We start from the raw sequence: 25,769 nt of genomic DNA on the forward strand, positions 1-25,769 counted from the left end.
TATAATATGGAGACGAGACCTTTTCGCAGTATTCCAAGTCTGGTCTAAACAAGGTTCTATACAGGTTTAACATAACTTATTTGCTTTTCAACTCTATCCCTCTAGAAATGAATCCTACTGTTTGATTTGTCTTTTTATGATCTGATTAACCTGGGTCGCTACTTTTAGTAATGTGTGTATCTGTCCCACTAGATCCCTTTGCTCCTCTATCCCGTTTAGACTCTTATTATCCAAGCAGTGTGTGACCTCCTGATTCTTCATTCTGCAATTTTATTAATGGCCTCTTGCATTGTGAAGCTTTCTTCCTTTGTATTAACTAAATCCCCCAATTTCGTGTCGTCCACAAATTTTGGAATTGTACTTCCGATTCCCGAATCCAAATCGTTAACGTAAATTGTGAAGAACAGTGGTCCCAGCAACTGGAACTCAACTTCCCACCTTTTGCCAGTCTGAGTAGCGACCCTTAACCTCTATTCTCGGCTTTCAGTTTTGTAGCCAACTTACTATCCATTCTGCCAGCTGACCCTGACTCCACGTGCTCTGAACTTAGCCATGAGTCTACAATGTGGTACATTATAGAAGGCCTTCGGAAAATCCAAATATATCACATCGACTGCATTAAACTTGTCTACACTTTCTGTTCCTTCTTCAAAGATTTCAATCAGGTTGGTCCTGTCCGTTGGGTTATCAGATTAAGCCTTGGCCGGTTTATTTGCTCTTGGAGCTCACAATGCTGGTTTTCTTCGGCAGCAGCACGGCCTGGATATCAGACAACACCCTGAGCGATGGTCACCCGTCCCAGCAGCTTGTTGAGCTCCTCGTCGTTGCAGATGGCCAGCTGCAGGCGTCTGGGGATGAGGCGGGTCTTCTTGTTTGTCCCGGGCCGCGTGGCCGGCCAGCTCGAGGATTTCAGCCGTCAGATACTCGATGCACAGCAGCCAGATAGACCGGGGCTCCGGCACCCACACGTTCAGCATAGTTCCCCTTCCGCAGGAGCCTTTCAACACGGGTAACAGGGAACTGCAGTCCGGCCCGGGATGAGCGAGACTTGGCCTTGGACCGAGCTTTCCCGCCGGTTTTTCCTCTTCCAGACATTTCCACAATCTCACAAACACTTTCACAAAGAATGAAGAAATCCTCCCGCACTCGCACTTCTGATACCTTCTGGAGGAGTACAGTGGGGACACTTGTGATGGGTCTCTCTCAGAGTGTTTACACAGCCCGCTCACCCTCACTGATATTCTATCTTTGAACTGCTGTAATATTGTCCTTTAGTAATATTGCTGCTCCTCCTCCTTTCCCTATTTCCCTGTCCTTTCTAAAGATCTTATAGACTTGAATATTAAGCTGCCATTCCTGCCCAGTTGGTATTCAGGTCTCTGTAATGATTTAATGTAATTATTTAACTTTCCTCAAAGGCTGATGTGAGCTGTGGTAAAATGTATTTCCAGCTGGTCAAGTATTGCAGGTATCGACTGTCTCTTCAGTCCGATATCAGGTGAAGAATTACTGGCTGGTGTGGAATTTCCATTGATTGGGGGTTGGTGAAATCGACTGGGCGGAAACAGGAACTGCAACAGAGCGAGAAAGGATCCGTCAGAAACCAGTTCAAATGAAGAACAAAATCCAACAGCCTGCAGTGTCTGTTCAGGGTCTGATGTTTGGGAACTATTTTATTGTTGGTTATTTTCAGCGATGGTGGTATAGTGGTCAGCATAGCTGCCTTCCAAGCAGTTGACCCGGGTTCGATTCCCGGCTATCGCATTTAAGTGTTCTTATTAGTTTATTTCCATCAGAAACTGTTAAGTTTACAATCGAATTTGATGCAGTTCAGTTGGATCTTGTTTCCAAAACATAATCGGGTGTAATTATGGTAAAATGTTTTCAACCTTCATTTCTTTTCCCTACAGAAGGAAAAGAGGAAAAACATGCTGGAAATACTGAGTTACCAAGGGTCTAATGAGAGTGAGGAAGGGAAATGATATGTTCGCCTTTATTGTAAGGGTGTTGGAATATAAGAGTCAGGAGGTCTTGCTGCAATTGTAGTATGAGGAAATATTGCGTAAAATTGGCCAATATTCGGTGGAGTTTAGAAGAATGAGAGGTGATCGCATTGAAATGTATAAAATTCTTAGACGACTTGACAGGGTAGATGCTGAGAGTCTGATTCCCCTGGCTGGAGAGTCAAGAACTGGAGCTCATCGTCTCAAGATAAGGAATCGGCCATTTAGGACCGACATGAGGAAACATTTCTTCACTCAAGGGATTGTGAATCTTTGGAATTCTCTACACCCCAGAGGGCTGTGGATGATCAGTCGTTGAGTTATATTGAAAGCTGAGATCGATAGATTTTTGGACTCTTGGGGAATCAAGGGATATGGGGATGGGGCAGGAAAGTGGACTTGAGATCGAAGATCAGCCATGATCTTATTGAATGGCGGAGCAGGCTCGATGGGCCATATGGCCTATTCTGCTGCTATTTCTTATGTTCTTATGTAAAGAGCTTTATTTCCAAGTGTGCTGACGACAATAATTTAGGTAGCACAGTAAACATTGTAGATGGGAGCAGAAATTTGCAAAGGGACATTGATAGATTAAGTGAATGGGTGAAACTGTGGCAGATGGAGTTCAACGTGGGGAAGTGTGAGGTCATCCCTTTGGACCATAAAACGATAGATCAGTGTATTTTCTAAATGGCAAGAGGCTAGGAACTGTGGGGGAGGATAGAGATTTAGGGGGTCCAATACAGAAATCACTAAAAGTGATCACTAATTCACTAAAACAATGTTAAAATGGAGATTAAATTTTGATCTTTATCTCAAGGGAATTGGAAAAAAAGCAGTGCTCTGGTTAGGCATCATTTAGAGTTCCGTGCTCAGTTCTGGGCACCGCACTCTCTCTAATGGCTTGGAATGAGAAGGGGTTTTTCATTAAAGGAAGCTCACTGAAATACAGGGTTTTTGAAGAGTTATGATCAGAAATGGGAGCGGAGCTCATTTCCTGCTTCACACTGTTACAACACATTGAGGAGAACAGCATCAATGAAGATAAAGGGAATGAAATGAAATGTGTCACACAGTTACATCTCGCTGCTCTGTCTGACCATTTTAGTCGCTACTTCCCTGTAGAGGGATTTGAAAATTTGAAGGAAAAGCGTTGGGTGAAAATCCTTTTGCTTTGGGAAATCCTGAATCAATATTGAGGCTAAACTTGATGCCTGAGCAAGAAAACGAGCCGGTGCGACTCACCTGTGAACACATTGAAAACACGCCACAAGTCATTCAGATTGTCATCTTTTTGGATCAGTGCTTTCAAAGAATATCCTCTGTTATGATTCGTGTTCTGTTGTTGCTGCCGTTCACAACAACCTACCTGTGCGAAATGGGATTTTCGACTTTGACAAGGTTAAAAACAAGAGAAAGAAACTCAACAGCGCACCTGAGATGCGTGAAGCACTTTCATCCTGTGATCCAGATTGGAACGAGATCATGACCAACTGACAGACCCACCCCTCACATTGAGGAAGTGAAACTCAACCTGATCTTCTTTTACTGTATTTATACTGTATTTAAAATGTTTTTCAAGCAACGTCGATGTCTAATTTTAATTATTACTTGAAGTGAATTGAAGAGCGAGCATGGACTCACCTTTATTGGGATTTGATGAAAACTCCAGTCTGAAGTTATTATTGTTTGGGGTCCCTGGGGGAAGTGTTTTTCTTCCACTGTGTCACGAGAAAAATAGTTTGATAAACTCTGTTCTACATTGTACGGTCAGTGTCTGTTCAGCAAACCCGCTCTGAATTCCTCAGTCTGCATTTCCAGAAACGGTCTGTGGGCGACGCGGGCAACAAAACACTGACCCACAACCTGCGACTAATGGCGGCCGGAGAGCCCACAATCCAACGCGCCCCAGAAACCCCTCTATCTCTCCAAGGCGCTGATTTATCCGGCCGGCTGCCCTTGCCGCGCCTGCGCGCTGCGCCCCTTCGAATGGAGACAGACCGTATTCTAGCGCGCGCGGCATTCTGGGTAAGGTCATCCGCCATTGTAAACCCATCTCGCTGATGATTCTGTGATGGGGTTTAGAAGGACGAGGTTCATCCAATCAAAAGCAAAATAATGCGGATGCTGGAAATGTGAAATATAAAGAGAAAATGCTGGAAATCCTCAGCAAGTGGAGGAAATCATCCTCAGGTTTCTGGTTGGAACTAGCAAACGTGCTTTTGGACGAAGCAGAAATTAGCTCAAGGCCGTTCTCCTAACTTTGCAGACAGCCTGCAGCTTAACATGTTGGTGCTGAGGCACAGGAGACCTCCTTTCCTTTCTCAAACCTAAAAGCTTTCTGTGTCTGCCCGAACACGGCTGTTTTGCTCGAGCACTTGCCTCTGCTCACCAGCAGGGAGTGCCTTTGAATAACAACACGTCAAACCGCACTCACTTTCAGGCAAATAAGCCTTCCATCAGTCAGTCAGACCGACAGACAGACAGAGCTCTCGCTGTTTCCTCAAGCTCGGGCTGATGTTCTTTTCCGATGACCTCGTCTGCGTTCCGCAGGCTCGGGCTCTTCTCGGCATCATTCACGATTACTGTGCCTTCCCGTTCAGCGGTTGCTCACTTGCAGGTAGTCGATACCGCGGATTGGAGAAAAGTATTGAAAAAATTCAGTGAGGTGGCAATTCGTGGCGCTGCTTGGAGGCGAGTGTGAAGCGACTATTGTGAAGGGCAATTTGATTTGACAAGCAGGGGAATTAGCTCAAATGGTAGAGTGCTCGCTTTGCATGCGAGAAGTAGCGGGATTGATACCCCCATTCTCTACTCACTTTTTTACCTTGGGGAGTTGTCCCGAAACAAAAATGGTGTCAGTTTTCAGCCAATCCAAAACCCACGTGAATCCTCAGCTTCGACAAAGAGAGGTCAATGGGTAATCAATCTTTTGGTGTGCTGCAGTAAGCAAAAGTTTTTGATTTTGGTGTTGAGCAAAGATGGAAAGATGAAGTGAGACATGGAAAAAAGCTTCACAGGTCCTGATATCTCTTCTGTGGATTGAACGCAGGATTCACAAAGTTAATAAAACTAATGCACGCCCTGCTGTGTGAAAAGCGCATGAACGGTGGAGACTGCCAGGCAGCACTGCCAATTAGGTTAGTTTGCAAGCTATCTAAAGTCATAAAGTAATGGACAGTTGGCAAAAACAATCCAGTCAGGTCGGAGCTGTCCAGACAATCTTCTGATTTGTCATTGGACACGATATCCACTGCTCCACTGGTCGAGGGTTTGCAGAGAAAGTAGCAGCTCACACTGCCACAGCGCTGCGGTATGAGCAGGAAATGAGTCAGTCTCGGTCATGTACATGTGACTCCACGAGTCCGGGAGTGTCAAAAGGCGCACAGTGAATATTTACCAAAGAGAGCAATCTTGGCTGCTTCCCTTCGATCGTTCAGCTGGTACAGCGGAGGACTGCAATACAATTAACAGATAAAAGTCATCCTTAGGTTTCTGGTTGGAACTAGCGAACGTGCTTTTGGAGTAAGCAGAAATTAGCTCAAGGCCGTTTTCTTTACTTTACAGACAGCCAAAAGCTTAACATGTTGGCACTGAGGCACAGGAGACCTCCTTTCCTTTCTGAAACCAAAAGCTTTTTGTGTCTGTCCGAAAACGGCTGTTTTGCTCCAGCACTTTCCTCTGCTCACCAGCAGGACGTACCTTTGAGTAACAACACGTCAAACCGCACTGACTTTCAGGCAATTCAGCCATCCATCAGTCAGTCAGACAGACAGACAGACAGAGCTCTCGCTGTTTCCTCAAGCTCGGGCTGCTGTTCTTTTCCGATGACCTCGTCTGCGTTCCGCAGGCTCGGGCTCTTCTCGGCATCATTCACGATTACTGTGCCATCCCGTTCTGCTGTTGCTCAATTGCGAACACTCGAGACCGCGGATTGGAGCATTGAATGCATTCAGGGAGGGGGCAATTCGTGGCACTGCCTGGAGACGAGTGTTAAGCGATTATTGTGAAGGGCAAAGTCACCACCGTAACTGGGGAATTAGCTCAAATGGTAGAGTGCTCGCTTCGCATGCGAGAAGTAGTGGGATCGATGTCCGCATTTTCCACTCACTTTTTTACCTTGGGGAAGTGTCCCGAAACAAAAATGGTTTCAGTATTCATCAAATCCATAACCCACGTGAATCCTGAGCTTCGATAAATCGAGATCAAGGGGCAGTAAATCTTCTGGAGTGCTGCAGTCAGCAAAAGTTTTTGATTTTGGTGTTTCGCAAAGATGGAAAGATAAAGTGAGACATGGAAAAAAGCTTCACGGGTCCTGGTATCTTTTCTTTGGATTGAAGTCAGGATTTACAAAGTGAATAAAACTAATGCATTTCCTGCTCTGTTAAGAGTGCACGAACGGTGGAGACTTCCAGGCAGCACTACCAATTAGGTCAATTTGCAAGCTATTAAAAGTCATAAAGTAATGGACAGTTGGCAAAAACAATCCAGTCAGGTTGGAGTTGACCAGACAATCTTCTGATTTGTCATAAGACACGGTATCCACTGCTGCATTCGCCTCTCGGGTGTGCAGAGAAAGTAACAGCTCACACTCCCACAACGATGCGCTATGAGCAGGAACCGAGTCAGTCTCGGTCATGCACATGTGACTCCACGAGTCCGGGAGTGTCAAAAGGCGCACAGTGAATATTTACCAAAGAGAGCAATCTTTGCTGCTTCCCTTCGATCGTTCAGCTGGTACAGCGGAGGACTGCAATACAATTAACAGATAAAAGTCATCCTTAGGATTCTGGTTGGAACCAGCGAACGTGCTTTTGGAGCAAGCAGAAATTAGCTCAAAGCCGTTTTCTTTGCTTTACAGACAACCTACAGCTTAACATGTTGGCGCTGAGGCACAGGAGACCTCCGTTCCTTTCTTCAACCTGAAAGCTTTGTGCATCTGCCCGAAAACGTCTGTTTTGCTCGAGCACTTGCCTCTGCTCACCAGCAGGGCAAGTGCACCTTTGAGTAACAACACGTCAAACCGCACTGACTTTATTACGAACAGAAGACAAACACACGTCTTCGTTCAAAAAACACCCTGCAGGTGGACACATAGTGAGATAAATACAGGGCAGAGATGCAGACAGTATCCGGAAACATCGGGAAGTAGACAAGAGAAATAGATTGAGCGCTTTTTTATCAGAAAAATGTCTGAACCTCCACGGTCAATGAAAGGGCTTTTGTTGGTCGGTTTCCCATTGAACCGGATAATTCGGGAGAACTTGGTAGATGTTTGGTTCGGTTCCCTTGACCCCACCAGCGGAAAAGGTTTGTCGATTCCACCCGACAACTCGTTTCAAAAGCCACTCTGTCCAAAGCAAATGTATCCTTCCAGATTAAAAGGGAATAAAACTTGAAAAGAGTGTCACTGTGGATCAGTTTTCTCTCACTCAAAGTAAACTGTTCAATGAAGTAAAAGATGCACCTTCCAAAGAATCAGGGAACAGCCACTGTCTCCCTTTTTGGCAGGAGAAGAAAATCGATGTGGATGTTTCTGGAGACCAAGTTCCAACATAATGTTCCTGCCCGGAATCGAACTGGGGACTTTTTGTATACAAAGCAGACATGATAACCGCTGCACTACGGAAATGGATAATATTTCACTAAACAATGGGCAACTGAATGGTGTTCTCTCTCTGCTCGCAGTTGGAATGTGTTGTTTCAAGTGCAGCAAGAGATCCAGACAGTGGCTGTTCCCCCTTTGCTTTAAAAACTCTCAGGGTGGTGGGTTTCAGCCCACGTTGGGCGAGTACCGTTTTAAACTTATATGCTGCTTCCACCGGTGAGCCACAGCTCTGACACTTCCCCCACCCCCCCCTCCGTCTCACCGCTCACGATGGGGCCGCGCCCGGGCTGAATCTCTCCAATTCGGTTTCCGCCCCTGTCGCAGCATGAAATGGCCCTTCTCAAAGTCACAAATGATGCCGTATGTGACTACCACCATGATATACTATCCCTCCTCATCCTTCTCAAATACAATATCTCACCGTGCTGTTATGCTGTTAGACTAGTTTCCTCTCTCTGCTCTTATTTGGAATGTGTTGCTTTTCCGTCTGACAACACTTAGTATCATCGTATTATGTTAGTCCACAAGAGGAGATCATTCGGCCCGTCGTGCCTGTGCCGGGTCAAACGCACATTTTCGTTCAAAATTCGTTCAGGAATAGATTGAGTGCTTTGTTATCAGAAAATTGCCTGAACCCCGACAGTCTACAGCTTTCCACCTCAATATCAACCACACGGCCTATTTTTGTGTCACCCGAAAATTTCTTCATCATGCCCCCTACGTTTAAGTCCAAATCGTTAATGCATACCACAAAAAGCAAAGGACCAAGTACCGAGCCTTCCGGCACCCCACTGGAAAGAGCCTTCCAGCCGCAAAAACACCCATCGACCATTACCCTTTGCTTCCTGCCACTGAGCTAATTTTGGATCCAACAAGCCACATTCCCTTGGATCCCATGGGCCTTTAATTTTTCGATCAATCTGCCATTTGGGAATTTTTCAAAAGCCTTGCTAAAATCCATGTCGACTACATCAATTGCGCTACCCTCATCGATCCTCCTTGTCACCTCCTCGAAAAATTCAATCAGGTTAGTCAGACACGACCTCCCCTGAACAAATCCATGCTGACTGTCCTTGATGAGTCCGTGCCTTTCGAAGTGACAGTTTATCCGAGCCCCCAGAAATTATTCCAATAATTTGAAATGGAGTCTTTCTCCTGGTTGCTGCAATAACAGACAAGGCGATTAAAGTAACCATGCCCGGCGAGCTCAGTCGGTAGAGCATGAGATTCTTAATCTCAGGGTCGTGGGTTCGAGCCCCACTTTGGGCGAGTGCGATTTTCAACTTTTATGCTCAATTCACTGACCAACAGTGCAGAAATAATGCAGAATGGAATATGCATTCGGTAGTCAGGATGGCCGAGCGGTCTAAGGCGCTGCGTTCAGGTCGCAGTCTCTTCTGGAGGCGTGGGTTCGAATCCCACTTCTGACATTGCTTACTTTTACTAAGACGTGAAAATATTTTATTGGTGGATTGGGCTGCAGCTGATTTTTCGACCAAGTTGAGTTGCTCCTCCCACAAAAGCAACTGGCTTTGTGATGGAAATGTGACTTGAGAAGTTTCAAACGGTGAAATGTTTGACATATTAATGACCTGGACAAAGAAATAGAACAGCAGTGGGAAACATTTAAAACGGTGATCAATAGAGTCCAGGAGAAATATATCCCACTGAAAAGCAAGAACAAACTAGCCAGAAATGACACACCAGGGATGAATAAAGAAATAAGGGTAAAATTGAAACTGAAGAAAAAGGCACACACTGGACAATAAAAGAGAGAGGGGAATGTGAAAAGACTGGGAAAGAAGTCTAAAGAAATATTAGAAAGGCAAAAAGGAATATAAAAAAAAGCTAAGTATTCGAGACACAACAACAGCCAAAGAAAATTTAGGATAGGAATAGGGTCACTTAGCGATACACACGACAAACTCACAGGCAATGACAGCGAAATGGCAGAAATATTAAATAATCACTTTGCTTCAGTATTTACCAGGGAGACTAATATTGTGGGCATGGCAGTAGAAGAAGAGATCAAAAAATATGTAAAGACATTTAAGATGGAAAGCGGGGAGATAATTGATAAACTAATCAAACTCAGAGAGGAAATTTCCTGTTCGGAGGCTAACCAGAGTTTCAAACCGCTCAGCCACGCTAATTTCCGTATTACTGTTCAGGAGCTCATTTCACAGGGACACGATTACTGCGCTCCATTTAGGGAGGCTCAGTGAAAGGCGGAAATTGATCTATTAATCGAATCATAGAATAAGACAGCGCTATTCGGATACCATTCGGCCCATCGTGCCTGTGCCTGCTCTCTGAACGAGCTGTCCAGTTAGTACCACTCGCCTGCTGTTACTCCATTGCCCTGAAAATGTTTCCATCCAAGCGTTTATCCAATTCCCTTTTGAAAACTGTGAGTTAAGAAAAACAATAATGAAAGGGGTGCTGTGGCCTCTGCAGCGTCGATGTAGAGTGTGTGATAATTGAAGTTATCAAGATGGTTGCTTTACACATGGTATGTTGTGCAATCATCCTGAAATATCTTCAATATCCAATACAAATTGAATTGCAAACCTGAAGGACAAACACTGGAAAACAAGTCACGAGTGAACGCAAATCATCTGGGACCCGTTTTCAGCTTCACGGCACTTTAAATAAAGTGAAATAACTTTGCATTGAAAATATTTGGAACTTGCATCTGTGCCTTCACCTGTTCCATTTGTAAAAGTTGCTGGTGTCTGATGATGTACACGCCTCTGCTCCCTCCATTGATCAAGAAAGGAGGTGTTTGACGTTGACGGGACCTGTTGGTTATGAGCTCATCCTTTACATTGAGTGGGTTCGCGTTTTTTAAACGGCGTCAGCTTTAGCCCAGCGGTGAACTTCACAACAAACAAGTTCGACACCGTCTCACCGCGGGCATTGACTGACATGTTTATTGTTATTTCTTTCAGACCAAAATGAATAGTGACCGTGATTTTAAATTTGCACTAAGTGATTTTTAGATAGTCGCCTTTCAATGTTTCAAAGGCGACTCCTAATTTATGATAGTCCGGCCATTTCACCAGCCGTGTTGAAAACAAAACATGTCTCTGCTTTTCGCGTCTTTTTTCGAAAGGCAAAAAATATATTTCCCCTGGCCTCTGAAGGATGGACAAGTACATTTCAGAAAGCTGAAGCAAGTTCACCGAGCTTAAATCGTCTGACCACGTTAAAGGCAATGTATACAGATATATATGCAAGTCGTTGCTGCCTGTTTCTGTGGTTCTCTTTTTTCTGTGTGTGTCCATCTGCAAGTCGATTTTGAATCAATACCAGTGTTCGTGTCAGTTTGTTGCATGAAATAAATGAGGGTATCAGGCGCTCCCCTCCCTGCCACTGGGTCGGTGCTGAGTCAGGTTTTAGGCGAAACACCTGTTTCTTTTCTGTGAAAAAGCAATTGAAACCTTCATTCGGGAATTATCCAGTCTCATGTGAGCGGTGAAAGAAACAGTGACCCCGATGTGATGTGAACACGCAGCCTTTTGATCTGGAGTCAGACCTTTGCGCCATCCACTCTGAATACAGGATCCAGGATGTTATTATATATATATGAATGTTTCTCAAACACCGTTTCATTTATCCCACCTTGGTTGAATGGACAGGACTTACCAAATTTCCACCAGGTCCCACCGGGTGTGGGACAGTATTGGAAGCAGCCTTCACCCCCAATATCACAGGTCTTTCATCGCCTGCTCTCAGCGGGCTGCAAGTTATGGACTTTGTTCACATTTAATCAGCAGTGTGAATCGTTAAATATTTACTCATTTTTAATGGGAACAAGGTTTCCGCCCGGTTTCGAACTGGGGACCTTTCGCGTGTTCGGCGAACGTGATAACCACGACACTACGGAAACCTGAAGCTTGCAGTCCCGTGTTCGGGACATGACGCCTCAGCCAAGCTGATTTCACAGGGATACATTTACTGCGCTGTATTTCGGAAGGCTGCAGAGAAGGATCGGTGGCGATGGTCAGGCAGGGAATCCCAGAGCATCGCGCCGACACAAACATTTCACTGTTTTTCATGTGCCTGATATCCGACCGCAGTTTGAACTAGCGAATCAGGCATGCTCAGATGACATTGTTCACAGAGTGTTTTCTTGCAGCCAAATCACACATTCGAAAACTTGAAATGAGATTACGAGATCGGAGCCAATTAAAGTGCTCCCAGTTACTGCAGATCAGGAATTAAAACCTGGCACCGGCTTCAGGACTATCAGAATGAGGCAATGAATCCGAAAGTGGGAAGAGAAAGGTGCAACTTTCGTCCCTGGGTGGGCTCAAACCACCAAAGCTTTTGATTAACATCCGAACGCGCTAACCGATTGCGCCACAGAGATCACCCAATGCATGTGGTTGCAAGATACACTAAAGCAGCGTGTCACCTAGCCAAAGTTACAAGTTGCAGCCACAGAAATGCAATTGACAACTATCAGTGTTACTTTTCCAGAAACAACGGATGGGACATTGTTTGTGGAAACATGGAAACGGTCTGGTCTCGCTCACAGCATCGATATCACCGACAACCAGCTCTCCTGCAACCGGCGCGCCCACCGGTGCTTTGTCTGTCACTCAGTGCACTGTGGGAGAACCTTCACCACACGGACTGCAGCGGTTCAAGAAGGCGGCTCACCACCACCTTCTCAAGGGCAATTCGGGATGGGCAATAAATGCCGGCCTCGCCAGCGACGCCCACATCCCATGAACAAATAAAGAAAAAGTATTCTAAGCGTCCTGACGCTGATGTCAGGTTTTGATCCCTGATCTGCAGTAACTGGGAGCGCTTTAAATGGCTCCGACCTCTTAATTTCATCCACAACATCAGAGTAACTGTTCCAGGGGGACATGCCGACTCAGCTGCGTCTTGGCCGCCTGTCTGGTCAGTCTTTTATTCGCCTCCAATTCCGTTTCCCAAAGCGTATCTACAGATTCACAAAGCTGTTTGTCATTTCGGTTCCTTTCGATTTGTCCAGCTCCCGACTGGCAATAATTTGCAATCGTGGTTGCAAACCTCCGCCTTGCATCGTGTCCAGTGATGGGTTATGTGGAGAGACTGGAGAAGCTGGGATTGTTCTCCTTCGAGCAAAATAAGGTTAAGGGGAGATTTAATAGAGGTATTCAAAATTATGAGGGGATTTTGATAGAATGGATGGGGAGAAGCTGTTTCCATTGGCAGGAGGGTCGATAACCAGAGGACACAGTCTGCATTTGTCGAGCGCCTTTAACGTAGTAAAACGTCACAAGGTGCTTCACGGGAGCGTTATTGAACAAAATTTGACGCTAAGCCACATAAGGAGATATTGGGACAGGTGACCAAAAGCTTAGTCGAAGAGGTAGGTTTTAAGGTATGTGTTAAAGGAGAGAGAGGCGGAGAGGTTTAAGGAGGCATTTCCAGAGCTTAGGTAGCTGATGGCACAGCCGCCAATGGCGGAGCGATTTAAATCGGGGATGCGCAAGAGGCCAGAATTGGAGGAGCACAGAGATTTTTTACATTCGTTCATGGGATGTGGGTGTCGCTGGCAAGGCCAGAATTTATTGCCCAAACCTAATTGCCCTTGAGAAGGTGGTGGTGAGCCGTCTTCTTGAACCGATGCAGTCCGTGTGGTGAAGGTTCTCCCTCAGTGTTGTTAGGTAGGGAGTTCCAGGATCCAACGGCGATGAAGGAACGGCCGATATATTTCCAAGTCGGGATGGTGTGTGACTTGGAGGGGAACGTGCAGGTGGTGTTATTCCCATGTACTTGCTGCCTTTGTCCTTCTCGGTGGTTGAGGTCACGGGTTTGTGAGGTGCTGTGCAAGAAAGCAATCGAGTAACAAGTCGAGCAATGTATTCCGCTCAATCATTGATCATTCCATTCAGATCTTCTGCTTTTCAGCTGCACTTCCCCCCAAACATTGCAAATAATTTTGCTCAGTATTTGTTTCGCTGGTTTAATATTTTGTTCTCCGGCTTTGCCAGATTAATATTTCATTTCAATTATCAATGACAGGGAGCAATGAACAATGAACTAGTGAGCAAAGTTTCGTTTATTATTAAAAAGCAGTGATTCCGAAATTATCCAGGCTGATATGAATGGTATAAGAAGTAGTGATTTCGACATGATTTAAATACGCAGCCTTCAGAATCCAGAGTCAGACGCGCTACCGTTTCACCACGAGGTCTACTGATGGCATAGATTATATATATATATATTATATATACTTATTATATACTTAAATATATATGTTTGATGCAGTGTTCCCTTGTTGTTGGGAATAGTTCATTGCACAAAAATAATTCAAGTCTGTGAGACACTTAATGTTTTTTTAATCGCCATTAATACGTTCTGTTGCACACTGAAGGAAATGCTAACTTGTTTGCCAAGTGACAATTAAAACGTCAATAAATCTTTGTGTTTTGTATGTCATGAACTTTTATCCCTTCCCGTTTTACATACTGTATTTTAGGAGTCTGCTTAAAAGTGTTTAGTGCTTATTATACCAGGAATCTGGTGTAGCCGTTGTTAAATTTAAAAAGGTTTGTCGCCCTTTTCATGCATGAACAAACTCGACCCTGAAGGTTTATGGGGAGCAAGTCCCAACAACATGCTTCCCTCCGAGGTTAAATCGTGGACTTTCTGCGTGTAACTGGTGAACATGATAACCGCTGCACTATGGAAATGAGAAACTTTGCGTTCTCAGCTCTGAAGGAAGTGTCTCGGGAAAACATGAACTGTTGACTCTCTTTGCACTGACTCTTTTCACGAATATTTCATCGATCGAAACTGTCCAAGTCACAGGGAAAAAATGTCAAAGTCATTAAACTCCCGAATTAGCCACAAAATCTATCAATCTCAGTTTTGAAATTTTCAATTGACCCCCAGCCTCAACTGCTTTTTGAGGGAGAGAGTTCCAGAATTCCACTCCCCTTTGTGTGAAGAAGTGCTTCCTGACATCAACCCTGAACGGCCCAGCTCTAATTTTAAGGTTATGCCCCCTTGTTCTGGACTCTCCCCACCGGAGGAAATAGTCTCTATCTGCCCTGTCAAATCCTTTAATGATCCAAACACCTCAATTAGATCACCCCTTAATATTCTGCACTCAAGGGAATGCAAGTCTGGTCTTTGCAACCTGTCCTCATAATTGCTTATCAAGGATAGCCAACAAAAAGGGTTTTATGACGGCTGGCTCTTGAATGCACTGTTTTTTGTCAACGAGCTCGTTGGTCTAGGGGTATGATTCTCGCTTCGGGGTCGTCGATCCAAATATGTGAGAGGTCCCGGGTTCAAATCCCGGACGAGCCCTTATTTTACTCTTGAACTTCCAAAGACAGAAAAGTACCCAAATCACCCCACATGAGTGAAACAATTCCAATGTTTCATACTATTACCAAACACAACTGCCCAACGTGGTTCTGATGAAAGGTCATTGACCTGAAACATTAACTCTGTTACTCTCTCCACAGATGCTGCCTGACCTGCTGAGGGTTTCCAGAATTTTCCATGTTATCAGAGTATCACTTCCCTCATCACCTCACGACACTCCTCCACTAGATGTCGCCTTGAGGTGCAAACAGGCTCCTTCGGCACAGCCAGGTGTTCTGCTTTAGGCATTAATTATAACTATCACTTTTGAACTTGTTAGTTAAAACATATGTCCTTGCCCATTGACCAGAGAGCAGAATGGTGTTTATCTCTCACCAGCACAGCCCCTTCCCGCTGCGTCAGCTTGGAATGATACGTCGCAATCATACATATCTCACACCTCTCCTGCTTCCCTGTGAAGCTGGGAAGACGAATAGCACACAATGCTGTCTGACACACATACACACCAGCTCTGAATGATTTAAAGGCCTTGTTATGATTGTCAGAGAATTGTTTATATCTAAAGGATAATTAAACTTATGAGTATTATGATATCAGCTCCGATCCAAGAGTTTCTGGACTTCAGAATCTACTCGTCTCCATATTAAACATATGCATGCATATAAAATGAAGCAAATCTGTCTTATGATTATAGTTTCATTCTCCCAACAGAGATTTATACTTCCTTACTTAAGAGGCAAAAGGTAAAGGTTAATATTAATTCAATATAAAGACTAACTCTTTCCTTACAATACAGATACCCCAAACTAATATAACACCTCAAACTGATAGAGCTTCTCAAATTAAAACAGTACCTCAAACGAATACGGTACCTCAAGCTAATACAATACCTGAAACGGATAGAGAATCTGAAACTAATATAATACCTCAAGCTAACACATCATCTCAAACTAATAAAGTACCTCAAACTAATACAGTACCTCAATCAAATACAACACCTTAAACTAATACAGTACCTCAAACCGATACAGAACCTGAAACATAAATTAATACCTCAAACTAATACAGCATCTCAATCTAATACAGTATCTCAAAGCAATAAAGTACCTCAAACAAATACAACAGCTTAATCCAATACAGCACCTCAAACTGATGCAGAATCTGAAATTAATATTTTTTTTTATTCGTTAATGGGATGTGGGTGTCGCTGGCGAGGCCGGTATTTATTGCCCATCCCTAATTACCCTTGAGAAGGTGGTGGTGAGCCGCCTTGTTGAACCGCTGCAATCCGTGTGACGAATGCTCTCCCGCAGTGCTAATAAGTAACAGACAAAGCAGCGATTAGCGCGCCGGTTGCAGGAGAGCTGGTTGGCGGTGATATCGATGCTGTGAGCGAGATCAGACCGTTTCCATGTTTCCACAAACAATGTTCCTTCCTTTATTTCTGGAAAAGTAACACTGATAATGGACAACTGCATTTCTGTGGCTGCAACATGAAACTTTGGCCAGGTGACACGCTGCTTTCGTGTATCTTGCAAGAAACCACACCGGTTGGTCTCTGTGGCGCAATCGGTTCGCGCGTTCGGCTGTTAACCGTAAAGGCTGATGTTTCGAGCAAGAAAACACTCAATGAACAATATCATCTGCGCATGCCATTCGCAATAGTTTAAACTGCGGTCGGATAACAGGTACATGAAAAAAACAGTGAAATGTTTGTGTCGGCGCGATGCTCTGGGATTCCCTGCCTGACCATCGCTACCTGTCCTTCTCTGCAGCCTTCCTGAATACAGCGCAGTAAATGTATCCCTGTGAAATGAGCTCCTGGACAGTAATACGGAAATTAGTTTGGCTGAGGGGTTATATCCATATCACAGAGGTTGAAGCATCAGTTTTCCGTAGTGTAGTGGTTATCCCGTTTGCCGAACAGGTGAAAGGTCCCCGGTTCGAAACCGGCCGGGAGCTTTTTGAAACCTTGTCCCCATTAAAAATGATTAAATATTTAACGATTCACATTGCTGAATGATGTGAACAAAGTCCATATCTCCCAGCCGTGTTCATGCAGTCCGCTGGGAGCAGGCGATGAATGCCAGCGTGATATTGGGGGTGAAGGCTGCTTCCAAGACTGTCTCACACCCGGTGGGATCTGGCGGAGATTTGATAAGCCCTATCTATTTCACCAATATATGAAACGGTGTTTGAGAAACATTCAAAAAATATAATAACATCCAGGATCCTGTCTTCAGAGTGCGTGGCGCAAAGGTCTGACTCCAGATCAAAAGTCTGCGTGTTCACATCACATCTCACCGCTCACCGCTCACATGAGACTGGATAATTCCCGAATGAAGGTTTTAATTGCTTTTTCACACAAAACAAAACAGAAGTTTGGTCTGAACCCTGACTCAGTACCTCCCCAGTGGCAGGGAGGGGAGCGCCTGATACCCTCATTTATTTCATGCAACAAACTGACACGAATACTGGTATTGATTCAAAATCGACCTGCAGATGGACACACACAGAAAAAAGACAACCACAGAAACAGACAGCAACTACTTGTATATATATATATATATATATCTGTATATATCGCCTTTAACGTGGTCACACTGAAAGGAGACTACCTAAAAATCACTGAGTGCAAATTTAAAATCACGGTCACTATTTATTTAGGTCTGAAAGAAATAACAATAAACATGGCATGATGTGGAGATGCCGGTGATGGACTGGGGTTGACAATTGTAAACAATTTTACAACACCAAGTTATAGTCCAGCAATTTTATTTTAAATTCACAAGCTTTCGGAGGCTTCCTCCTTTCTCAGGTGAACGTTTGTTGGAAACGTTTGTCATTTCCAACAAACGTTCACCTGAGGAAGGAGGAAGCCTCCGAAAGCTTGTGGATTTAAAATAAAATTGCTGGACTATAACTTGGTGTTGTAAAATTGTTTACAATAAACATGGCAGTCAGCGTCCGCGGTGAGACGGTGTCGAACTTGTTTGCTGCGAAGTTCACCGCTGGGCTAAAGTTGAAGGACGCGAACCCACTCAATGTAAAGAATGAGCTCAGAACCAACAGGTCCCGTCAACGTCAAACACCTCCTTTCTTGCTCAATGGAGGGAGCAGAGGCGAGTACATCATCAGACGCCAGCAACTTTAAGAAATGGAACAGATAAAGGCACAGATGCAAGTTCCAAATCTTTTCAATGCAAAGTTATTTCACTTTACTTAAAGTGCCGTGAGGCTGAAAACGGGTCCCAGATGATTTGCGTTCACTCGTGACTTGTTTTCCAGTGTTTGTCCGTCAGATTTGCAAAATATTTCCACGTCTTGGTAAAAATGAGCAATGTCAGAAGTGGGATTCGAACCCACGCCTCCAGAAGAGACTGCGACCTGAACGCAGCGCCTTCGACCGCTCGGCCATTCTGACTACCAATACCATGCTTTATTCTGCATTATTTCTGCACTGTTGGCCAGTGATAGCAGCATGAAACTTAAAAATGGTCCTCGCCTAATGTGGGGCTCGAACCCACAATCCTGAGATTAATAGTCTCATGTTCTACCAACTGAGCTAGCCAGGCCTGAGCACTAATAACCGCCTTATCTATTATTGCAGCAAGCAGGAGAAAGACTCCATTTCAAATGAGGGACAGGATCAACTGTCACTTCGAAAGGCACGGACCAATCAAGGGCAGTCAGCATGGATTTGTTGAGGGGAGGTCGTGTCCAACTCACCTGATTGAATTTTTCGAGGAGATGACAAGGAGGATCGATGAGGGTAGCGCAATTGATGTAGTCTGCATGGATTGTAGCAAGGCTTTTGAAAAATTCCCACATGGCAGATTGGTCGAAAAAGTAAAGGCCCATGGGATCCAAGGGAATGTGGCTTATTGGATCCAAAATTAGCTGATTGGTAGAAAGCAAAGGTTAATGGTCAACGGGTGTTTTTGCGGCTGGAAGGCTGTTTCCAGTGGGGTGTCGCAGGGCTCGGTACTTGGTCCTTTGCTTTTTGTGGTATACATTAACGATTTGGACTGAAGCGTAGGGGGCATGATTGAGAAATTTGCGGTTGACATAAAAGTAGGCCGTGTGGTTGATAGCGAGGAGGAAAGCTGTGGACTGTGGGGGTTCAGGCAATTTTCTGATAAAAAAAAACACTCAATCTGTCTCTGAACTTATTTTGAACGAATACGTGTGTTTGACCCGGCACAGGCACGATGGGCCGAATGATCTCCTCTTGTGGACCAACATAATACCATGATACTCAGTGTTGTCAGATGGAAAAGCAACACATTCCAAATAAGAGCAGAGAGAGGAAACGAGTCTAACAGCATAACAGCACGGTGAGATATTGTATTTGAGAAGGATGAGGAGGGATAGTTTATCATGCTGGTAGTCACATAGGGTATCATTTGTGACTTTGATCAGGACCATGTCATGCTGCGACAGGGGCGGAAACCTGATTGGAGAGATTCAGCCCGGGCGTGGCCCCATCGTGTGCGGTGAGACGGAGGGGGGCGGGTGGAAGCAGCATAAAAGTTTAAAACGGTACTCGCCCAACGTGGGGCTCAAACCCACTACCCTGAGAGTTTTTAAAGATAAGGGGGAGCAGCCACTGTCTGTGTCTCCAGCTGCAATGGAAAGAACACATTCCAAGTACGAGCAGAGAGAGCACACCATTCAGCTACCCATTGTGTTACATACCATGCCATCGGTTTCCGTAGTGTAGCGGTTATCACGTTCGCTTTACACGCGAAAGGTCCCCAGTTCGATCCCGGGCGGAAACATTATGTTGGAACTTGGTCTCAACAAACATCCAGACCGATTTTCTTCTCCTTCCATAAAGGGAGACAGTGGCTGTTGCCGTATTCTTTGTCACCTGCATATTTTACTTCATTAAACAGATAATTTTGAGTGAGAGAAAACTGATCCACAGTGACGCTCTTTTCAAGTTTTATTCTCTTTTAATCTGGAAGGATATATTGGCTTTGGACAGAGTGGCTTTTGAAAGGAGTTAGTCGGGTGGGATGGGCAAACCTTTTCCAATGGTGGGGGACAATGGAATACGAACCAACCATCTCCCAAGTTCTCCCGAATTCTCCGGTGCAATGGGAAACCGGCCAACAAAAGCCCTTTCATTGACCGTGGAGGTTCAGACAATTTTCTGATAACAAAGCGCTCAATCTATTTCTCTTGTCTCTTTCCCGATGTTTCCGGATACTGTCTGCATCTCTGCCCTGTGTTTATCTCACTATGTGTCCACCTGCAGGGTGGTTTTTGAACGAAGATGTGTGTTTGTCTTCTGTTATTTGCATTAAATAAATGAGGTCATCAGGTGATTCCCTCCCGGCCAGAGGCAGACTTTCGAGCAGGGTTCTGTTAATTGTGAAGACGCAAAGAAAACTTGAATTGCAGAATTGTTCAAACCGGCTCTCAGTGAAAAAACTGTGACCCCGACGTGATTTGAACACGCAACCTTCTGATCTGGAGTCAGACGCGCTATCGTTGCTCTACGAGGCCTGGATGCTACATTGTGTATTTGTTTCAATCAATGTTTGTCAAGCACCGCTTCAGAGCTCCGAGATTGGTGGAATGGGTTGGCTTTCAAATCCCCGCCCACCCCCACCGGATGTCAGGCAGCATCAGAAGTCGCCGTCACCTGTCAGCGGCAGCATGGCGCTCGCTTCCATCGCCTGCTGTCAGCGGACTGCAGCAAATCCAATTATATTCATCCAGCACCCAGAATTATCACATCACAGGAAATGGATGTGGGAAACTGCTCAAGGTACATAACAGGAGGGGATCTTCTGAAAAACACTTAGACTTTCGGTGTTTAGACTTCGATTAGAACTGCAAAAAAGAACGTGTGAAAATATAAACTATGGGTGTGATGTTTTACATGTAGGAAACTGCTCAAAATACATAACAGGAGTGGAAACTTCTGAAAAACACGTGGACTTTCGATGTTTGGACTTTGGTGAGAACTGCAAAAATGAACGTGTGAAAATATAAATTGTGGGTGTGATGCTTCTATTTAAAGTGAATGTTTGTTTGCGGATTTCTCCCGTTACTGTCGCAACTATGGGTTGTTAATCCATCAACAATAACTTCCGCTTGATTTTAGCCCGAGTGGTTACAAAATAGCAATTTTAATAGACTGATTACAACAGAGTTGCACTACAGGTGTCTTCAACATTACATTCAACCGTATTATTATTATAATACAACTGTCTACAGGTTACATTAATGACAAGCAATCAACACAAACTGACCTGTCTGCGAATCCAGGTAGATCAGACCTGACCTTTGCGGACTGCCTGTGGCGATGGGCTTCTGACTGTCCCCTATTGAGAGCTCTAACATTTGAGAAGGGAGCATGCCCTATCTTTATACGATTCGGCTGCATTGTTCTGTACGTAAGCACCACTGATCTTAACTCATGGTCGTAAACCATCCCACTTTGCTGACTCTCAGAAACCACCAAGGGTTGATTATTGTCATAGTTTTTTTTAGACTTTCTCCGTCATCAGGTTTTGGATGATTATACTAGGTTAGCACAACCTGGAGTTCAGGTGTCCAGGCACTCAAGTTTCTCTGGACATCAACATTTCATAGTTTCTCACCATTTCAAAAATATTCAGTTCTCTGTTCTTCCTACCAAAGTGAATAACCTCACATTTCCCCACATTATACTCCATCTGCCACATTCTTGCCCACACACTTAACCTGTCTGTATCCCTTTGTCGACTCTTTGTGTCCTCTTCACAGCTTACTTTCCCACCTAGATTTGTATCTTCAACAAACTTGGATACATCACACTCGATCCCTTCATCAAGTCATTACAAGTCGTCTATAGGCATATAAATAGTAAACTGGTAGTGAGAGGAGGGGTAAGACCGATTAGGGACCAAAAGGGAGATCTACACATGAAGGCACAGGGCATAGCTGAGGTTCTAAATGAGTATTTTGAATCTGTCTTTACTGAGGTAGAAAATGCTGCCTAAATCACTGTAAATCACATTAAATGGGGAGGTAGTTGAGATACTGGATGGGGTGAAAATTGATAAAGAGGAGATCGTAGAAAGGCTGGCTGTACTTAAAGTAGATAAGTCACCTGGTCCGAATGGGATGCATGCTAGGTTGCTGAGGGAAGTGAGGGTGTAAATTGCAGAGGTCCTGGCCATAATCTTTCAATCCTCCTTAGATACAGGGTTTGCTGCCACAGAACTGGAGAATTGCAGATGTTACACCCTTGTTCAAAAAAGGGTGTAAGGATAAACCCAACAACGAGAGGCCAGTCAGTTTCAGCACGATGGTGGGAAGGTTTTAGAAATGATAATCTGGGACAAAATTAATAGTCATTTGGACAGGAAAGCCACTTTGGATTTGTTAAAGGCAAATCGTGATTGAGTTTCGTGATGAATTGACAGAGAGGGCTGATGAGGGCAATGTGGTTGATGTTGTGTAAATGGCCTTTCAAAAGACGGTTGATAAAGTGCCATAAAATAGACTTGTCAAAATGGGCGATAGTGGATGCTTCCTTATTCTTTAAAAGCACTTTCTTTTATTTCACTCAACAGATAACTTTGAATGAGCGAAAACTGATCCACAGTGAGGCTTATTTCAAGTTTATACCCTTTTAATCTGAAAGGATATATTGGCCTTGGAAGGATGGCAGCAAAAATTCACCAGATTGTTATCAGGGTGCAATAAGTTAAATTATGAGAAGATGTTGTATAAATTAGGTTTAAAATCACATAAGTCACACTGCAAAACGTTTTCATTTTTGATACATACATTAATGACCTGGACATGAGTATACACGGTATAATTTGAAAGATTGCAGATGACACGAATCTCGGGAATGTAGTAAACAATGTGGTGGATCGTATCAGACTTCAGGAGGACATAGAAAGCCTGGTGAAATGGACTTTAATAATAGAGGCATAGAGTACAAAAGCAGCACAGTTATGCTAAACGTTTATAAAACACTGGTTAGACTGCAGCTGGAGCATTGTATTCAATTCTGAGCACCGCACTTTAGGAAAGATGTCAAGGCCTTGTAGAGGGTGCAGAGGAAATTTACTGGAATGGTAACAGGGATGAGGCACTTTAGTTATGTGGTGAGACTGGAGAATCTGCGATTATCCCCTGAAAGCGCAGAAGATTAAGGGGAGATTTGAAAGAGTTGTTCAAAATAATGAAAGGTTTTGACAGAGCAAATAAGGAGAAACTGTTTTCAGTTGCAGAAGGGTCGGTAACCAGAGGACACAGATTTAAGGTAATTGGCAAAAGAGCCTGTGGCGACATGGGAGAACATAATTTACACAGCGAGTTGTTATGATCTGGAATGCGCTGCCTGAAAGGCCGGTGGAAGCAGATTCAATAGTTATTTTCAAAACAATTTGCAGGGCTTATGAGGAAAAAGCTTATGGTGGTGAGACATCTTGGATAGCTCTTTCAAAGAACTAGCACAGGCACGATGGGCCGAATGATCTACTTCTGTGTTGTAACATATTAAGTTTTGCTGGACGGAGAAGCAACGCATTCCAAGTCAGAACAGAGACAGGTGACTAAGTCAGTTCCCCATTGTTTTTAATGGGATAGCAGCGCTTTCCGTAGTGTCGTGGTTATCGCGTTTGCTTCACATGCGAAAAGCTCCCGAGTGTAAACATTGTTTTGAAACTTGCTCTCCATAAACATCCACGGAGGAGATTTTTTCTCGTGCCAAAAAGGGCGACAGTGGCTGCTCCCTTATTCTTGAAAAGCTGCATCTTTTAATTCACGAAACAGATAACTTTGAGTGAGAGAAAACTGATCCTCAGTGACGCTCATTTCAAGTTTTATTCCCTTTTACTCTAAAAGGGTACATTGGTCTTGGAAGGAGCGCAGCTCAGATTCAACAGAATGTTAGCAGAGCACGAAGGGTTAAATTATGAGGAGCGGTTACATACTTGTATCCCCTGGAATATAGAAGTCTTTTTATGATTTTGAAAGGTAGATAGACAAACCCTTTCCGCTGGTGAGGGAGTCAAAGACAATATCACAATATGACAATAGCTGTTTTACGAGTGAAAACGGCCCGACGCATCACTGTGAGTGTAAGAGACGAGCCTCTTGGTGCTGCGTCCTGTGCAGTGAATGTCAAAACTTTTAAAAGGTGAAGAAAGTGTTTGGGGTTCAGATACACAAATCTCTAATGGGAATGAGATTTTGTCAGAGGTTGCAGCCTTCCCCACTTCTCTTGCCCTTTGCGAGACACCTGTTCCGGTTTAAATTTACAAACTGGGTGAGTTGGTGATCACGGTACAGCAGACTCAGCGGTCCCAGGTGAGAGAGAGAAATCAGCCCGGGCGCGGCCACAATGTGCGCGGTGACACTGCACGGGAGGTCGGGTGGAGTCAGAGCTTGGGTTCACCCCTGAAAGCAACATTAAAAGTTTAAAAGCGAATTCCCCCAACGGGGAGCTCGAATCCACGATTCTGAGATTAAGAGTGTTATGTTCCACCGACTGAGCGAGCCGGGCCTGAGAAACCCAACCACTCTTGTCTGTCATTGCAGTAAACTCGCCCCTGGGTGTCCATGTGCATCAATCCCAAAATAACGTCCATTTCATTGGCTGTGTTTATCTATGTGTGTGTGTGTCCACCTGCAGGTTGATTTTGAACGAATACGAGTGTTTGTCTTCTGTTGGGAACATTAAATAAAAGAGCGCATCAGACACTTCCCTCCCCGACACTGGGGAACCAGTGAAAACGCAACTAAAGCATGAATTGCGGAATTATACAGACTCTTATCAGCGCCAAAAGTAGCTTTAGTATAGAAACACCCCAATAAATAAATAAATAATACAGGTGTATGTAAATACATTTGCAACGAAAAGAGTCACAAAACCAGAAATATTATTTGAACCTAATACAAACACTCCCAGATATATTTAGAAACCTGACATGTGTTTTCTGGTGGTGTCGTGGTTAGGATTCGGCATTCTCACTGTTATAGCCTTGGTTCGATTCCTGATCAGAGGACTTGCTGTTACAAAAAACAAATGCCAATTTTGGAGAATCACAGCAAATGTTCGACACAGAAGGAGGCCATTCGGACTATCATGTCCGCGCCGGCCGAAAATGCGCCACTCAGCCGAATCCTACTTTCCAGCGCTCGGTCCGGAGCCTTTTTGGTTACGCCACTTCAGGTGCATATCCAAGTATTATTTAAATGTAACGAGGGATTCTGCCTCGACCACCCTTTCAGGCAGTCAGTTCCAGACTCCTACCACTCTCTGGGTAAAAATAATTCTCCTCAGCTCCCCTCTAATCCTTCCACCAATCACTTTAAATCTATGCCGCCTGGTTGTTGACCTCCCTGCTAAGGTAAATAGGTCCATCCCATCCACTCTATCTCGGCCCTTCATAATTTTGTACACCTCAATTAAATCACACAACACCCTCTGAATACCAACATATATTGGACTCTCACCTTTTAAAAAGTATTCTGCTTTTCTATTATTCCTACCAAACTGGACAATTTCACATTTTCCCACCTTATACTCCAACTGCCACATTCTTACCCAATCGCTTAACCTGTCCACCTCCCTTTGCGTCCTCCTCACGGCTCACTTTCCCACCGACCTTTGTATCATCAGCAAACTTGGATACATTACACTCGGTCCCCTCATCTCAGTCATTAATATAGAATGTAAACAGCAATTGCAACATAAATTGCAAGGGCCGTTCGCGTGTAAAGCGAACTGGTAACCACGACACCACAAAAAACCGCTGGTGACTTATACTGGACAGGGGAACTGACCAGTCACCTCTCTCTTC

At 44.3% G+C, this 25,769-nt stretch overlaps 7 non-coding genes across 7 annotated transcripts; 4 read left to right on the forward strand and 3 right to left on the reverse strand.

The window, feature by feature from the left end:
- The first annotated feature begins 1,692 nt into the window (after window positions 1-1,692).
- On the forward strand, window positions 1,693-1,764 carry trnag-ucc (transfer RNA glycine (anticodon UCC)). The gene has a single exon. It is a non-coding gene; the product is annotated as a tRNA-Gly (tRNA).
- Window positions 1,765-8,807: 7,043 nt separating this feature from the next.
- On the forward strand, window positions 8,808-8,880 carry trnak-cuu (transfer RNA lysine (anticodon CUU)). The gene has a single exon. It is a non-coding gene; the product is annotated as a tRNA-Lys (tRNA).
- Window positions 8,881-8,958: 78 nt separating this feature from the next.
- Window positions 8,959-9,041, forward strand: trnal-cag (transfer RNA leucine (anticodon CAG)). Its single transcript has one exon. It is a non-coding gene; the product is annotated as a tRNA-Leu (tRNA).
- Window positions 9,042-18,290: 9,249 nt separating this feature from the next.
- Window positions 18,291-18,373, reverse strand: trnal-cag (transfer RNA leucine (anticodon CAG)). The gene has a single exon. It is a non-coding gene; the product is annotated as a tRNA-Leu (tRNA).
- Window positions 18,374-18,451: 78 nt separating this feature from the next.
- On the reverse strand, window positions 18,452-18,524 carry trnan-auu (transfer RNA asparagine (anticodon AUU)). The gene has a single exon. It is a non-coding gene; the product is annotated as a tRNA-Asn (tRNA).
- A 1,133-nt stretch (window positions 18,525-19,657) lies between these two features.
- On the forward strand, window positions 19,658-19,730 carry trnav-uac (transfer RNA valine (anticodon UAC)). The gene has a single exon. It is a non-coding gene; the product is annotated as a tRNA-Val (tRNA).
- A 661-nt stretch (window positions 19,731-20,391) lies between these two features.
- trnaw-cca (transfer RNA tryptophan (anticodon CCA)) lies at window positions 20,392-20,463 on the reverse strand. Its single transcript has one exon. It is a non-coding gene; the product is annotated as a tRNA-Trp (tRNA).
- Window positions 20,464-25,769: the final 5,306 nt, after the last annotated feature.

This window comes from Heptranchias perlo, unplaced genomic scaffold (genome assembly GCF_035084215.1).
Source record: "Heptranchias perlo isolate sHepPer1 unplaced genomic scaffold, sHepPer1.hap1 HAP1_SCAFFOLD_50, whole genome shotgun sequence".
NCBI lineage: Eukaryota > Metazoa > Chordata > Chondrichthyes > Hexanchiformes > Hexanchidae > Heptranchias > Heptranchias perlo.